The sequence below is a fragment of the Cetorhinus maximus genome, chromosome 13 (assembly GCF_964194155.1).
Source record: "Cetorhinus maximus chromosome 13, sCetMax3.hap1.1, whole genome shotgun sequence".
NCBI classification, from domain to species: domain Eukaryota; kingdom Metazoa; phylum Chordata; class Chondrichthyes; order Lamniformes; family Cetorhinidae; genus Cetorhinus; species Cetorhinus maximus.
In genome coordinates this window covers 81,912,236-81,916,702 of record NC_135891.1, presented here as the reverse complement: position 1 = coordinate 81,916,702, position 4,467 = coordinate 81,912,236, and positions in this window count along the sequence as shown.

Below are 4,467 nucleotides of genomic sequence, written 5' to 3'. Positions count from 1 at the left end.
AGGAAATATTTCCGTGTGTGTGTGTGTGTTCAGTCATTTGGGTGGAATTTAATACTCCCCCCCACTCCCCAGAGGTGAGTCCGGAGTTGCTGTGGGGGGGAGGGGCATGTGATCAGGTTGCTGGGTGTGGGTGAATACTGTTGCCATCCTGTCACCTTCTGATTAAGTCCGGGACAGAAAGTCCTGCAGGCAGCCTTCCCACCCGGAGCCAGCTGAGGCCTTAGGGAGCTATCTAAGGGCCCTGGCCTGCTGCCACTGGTATTCAACCTGTGACGGGGTTGGAGGGGGAGCCCTCCATCCGGGGAGACCCCCCTTCCCGCAGCTAACCCTGTCGGCGTTGCCATTCGTCTTCTGGGGCAGTCCCCTGTACTCTGTGTCTGATTGAGGCACCCGGAATCGGCAAGGGAGGTGGCCCACAAGAAAGTCACCCCCAAGACACCCTTCCCTTGCTGTCGATGTTCATCCTGCTCACACTTATCTCTTTTTGGGGATCAATGGCCGATTCTTCCCACAGGTCCCAGCACAATACCAACGGTGACCACTGCTTCTGCTGGCACTGCCGTTACATGTACAACTGCTGATCTCTGATTGGCTGGCACTTCTTGAGGGCGGGATTTCCATAGCACAGTGAAAAGTGTAGCAGTTAAGTGACTCCGCCAGAGCTGGTAGACCCTGGTAGTATAAATCCCTCACCCAGTTCGGAACTTAATTCAATTGAGGAATCCAAGATTGGGTTTATGGGGTTGGCACCAATGTTAAAGGGGCAATGCCCTCTTGTGGGTGTGGTTGAGCCCCCTGCTGCCCATATTAAATTCCACTCCTTGTGTTGCACTTCCCACCCCTAACCTCATCAAATGGTTTAGATCTGAGGAGCATGGTGACAACAGTGTGTGCCTTGTACAAGATGCACTGCAACAACTCGCCAAAGCTCCTTCAACAACTTCTAAACTTGGGACCTCTATCACCTAGAAGAAAAAGGGCATCAGATGAATGGGAACGCCACCACCTGCAAGTTCCTCTCAATTCACATAGCATCCTGATGTGGAACTATATTGCCATTCCTTCGCCCTTGCTGGGCCAGAATGCATAAACTTCCTCCCGCCAGTACTGTGAGTGTACCCACACCACATGGATTGCAGCGGTTCAAGAAGCTGGCTCACCATCAACTTCTCAAGGGCAACTAGGGATGAGAAACAAATGTTAGCCTGGCCGGCAATGCTCACATCCCATGAAAGAATTTTTAAAAAGACTCAACGCTTTGCTCCAGTTCTGATCCAGTTTCCGTGCATGCAGGGACGTTATGGGAAATCAGACAGGGCCTGATCAAAATTTTTCAAAAGTCGCTGGATATGGGAGTTGGGTCAGATGTCTGGAGAGTTGACACTATAATATTTCTTTCTAACCAAATAGACTAGGAAATTATAGACTGGTAAACCTGTAGGTGAGATGAGAGTGACTGCCCTTGACATCAAGGCAGCATTTGACCGAGTGTGGCCTCAGGGAGCCCTAGCAAAACTGGAATCAATGAGAATCAGGGGGAAAACTCTCTGCTGGTTGGACTTGTGCTTCCTAGCACAAACGAAGATGGTTGTGGGTGTTGGAGGTCAATCATCTCAGTTCCAGGACATCACTGCAGGAGTTACTCAGGGTCGTGCCCTAGGCCCAACCATCTTCAGCTGCTTCATCAATGACCTTCCTTCCATCATAAGGTCAGAAATGGGGATGTTGGCTAATGACTGCACAATGTTCAGCACCATTCGTGACTCCTCAGGTACTGAAGCAGTCCATATCCAAATGCAGAAAAACCTGGACAATATCCAGGTTTGGGCTGACAAGTGACAAGTAACATTCATGCCACACAAGTGCTAGGCAATGACCATCTTCAACAAGAGAGAATCTAACCATCACCCCTTGACATTCAATGGCATTACCATCACTGAATCCCCCACTATCAATATCCTGGGGGTTACCATTCACCAGAAACTGAACTAGACTAGCAATATAAATACTATGGCTACAAGAGCAGGTCAGAAGCTAGGAATCGTGTGGCGAGTAACTCACCTCCTGACTCTCCAAAGCCTGTCCATCAGCTATAAGGCACAAATCAAGAGTTTGATGGAATACTCTCCACTTGCCTGGATGAGTGCAGCTCCAATAACATTCGTGAAGCTTGACACCATCCAGGACAAAGCAGCGCGCTTGATTGGCACCCCATCCACAAGCATTCGCTCCCTTCACCACCGACACCCAGTGGCAGCAGTGTGCACCATCTACAAGATGCACTGCAGGAACTCACCAAGCTTCCTTAGGCAGCACCTTCCAAACCCATGACTGCTCCCATTTAGAAGGACAAGGGCAGAAGGTGCATGGGAACATCACCACCAGTAAGTTCACCTCCAAGCCACACACCATCCTGACTTGGAAATATGTCATTGTTACATCACTGTTGCTGAGTCAAAACCCTGGAACTTTCTCCCTAACAGCACGATGGGTGTACCTACACCACATGGACAGCAGTGGTTCAAGAAGGCAGCTCACCATCACCTTCTCGAGGGCAATTAGGGATGGGCAATAGATGCTGGCCTAGCCAGTGAAGCCCAAATCCCATGAATGAATAAAAGAAAAATTAGCATTCACCTGGAGCCAGAAAGAGCTAGAATGCTTTTATAAAAGTCAAGTCTCCTCTGACAGTTGTTTTATGAGGATATAGTCTATTGACAAAGAAAATACGGTAGATGTTGTGTATACAGACTTTTAAGAGATGATTGGTAAGTAGCAAAATACAAGACTTGTTAAAATTAAGACTGTGGCAACTTTGAGTGTACAGGAGAGGATTGTGGTTAATTCGTGTTTATCCCTGGAGGGAGAAATGAACAGTAGTGTTTGGCTTTTATTCCAATAAATAGAGACATGGCAGGGCACCTCCATCCCATCAAATACAGATTTTGTTTCATGTGGGAACTCCAGGACATTTCTCGTGCCTTGGATAACCACATGTGCAGGAAATATCATCACCTGGGGAAGCTGGGGATGCTAATGGTGTAGCATCATTACAATGTATCTGTGAGCTGAGAGCTACATGGATGGCAAGTTTCAGAAGGTGGTCAGCCTGCAGCTTAAGACTATGCAGGTAGAGAGGGAATGGATGACCACCAGACAGACAAGGAGGATCAGGCAGGTCGGTTAGGAGTTCCCTGAGTGCATCTTGCCAGCTAACCAGTACTCAGTTCTGAATATTGGTGAGGCCAATGGTTCCTCTGAGGAGTGCAACCAGTGCACAACGCCACGGGTGGCTCAGTGTACAGGGGGTGGGTGGAAGTTTAGAAAGCAATAGTGCTGGAGGTTCTATAGTTGGAGGAACAGACAAGTTTTTCTTTGGCTCCAGTCATGATTCCAGGATGGGATGTTGCCTCCTGGGTGATAAGGACAATGATGCCACTGAATGGTTGCAGGGCATTCTGAGAGGGTGTGCAAACTGTCAAAGATCATGGTTTGAACCTTGACCTTGTCGGGCCGGCTCGGCGGGGGCGGTCAGGAAGCTGACCACTGCTCCCGATCGAGGCCAGAAGGTGTTTTCACGCTGCCGGGCCAATTAAGCCCCGCCCAGCGTGAAACGTGAGTGGCAGCGCAGCCTGTGTGGGCAGGGTGGAGGGCACAGAACCGCCTCAGGGTTTAGGTGAAGAGTTTAAAAAAAAATAAAGAAATTAAAAATGTTATAAAACATGTCCCCCTCATGTGGCTCTGTCACATGAGCAGGGACATGTTATTAATTACATTTTAGAATTTTAATTTTATTTTTATTTGCTTTAGGAAACCTCATCTCGCCTAGAAAGTGCAAAGGCCGCTTGGCCTTTTCCCCTGCCCGCCAACCGTAAGGCTGGATGGGCAGCGAAAAATGTCAGTTAATTGACACTTTAATGGCCTTAACAGGCCTTTTAATTGTCGGCCGGTGCGTGCCCACCAACCGAAATATTGCACGACTGCATGTTGAAGTTGGGACGCTCACCCGATGTCAAAGTGTTGCATTTTATGCTCAAGCCGGTCATGTGTGCGCCCGCCCACTGACCTAAACATTTTGCCCCATGTTTCAAATCAATACCAATGACACAAATAAAAAGAGGGATGAGGTCCCCGAGGCAGATTTTAGGGAGCTTGGAAATAATTAAGTAAGCAGGAACTCAAAGGTAGCAATCTCTGGATTACTCCTGGTGCCACACGCTAATAAGCATAGAAATTGGAGGATAGTGCAAATGAATGCATGACTGGAGAGACGTTTCAGGAGGGAGGGATTGCTGGGACACTGGTTCAGGTTCTGGGACTGGTGAAACCTGTGCAAGGTTTGCAGATTGCACCTCAACAGAGCTGGAAGTAATATCATCCTGGGTGTTTTGCTCTTGCTATTGAGGAGGATTTAAATTAGCTTGGCAGAGGGATGGGGACATGAGCATAGTTTCAGAAGGGAGAGAA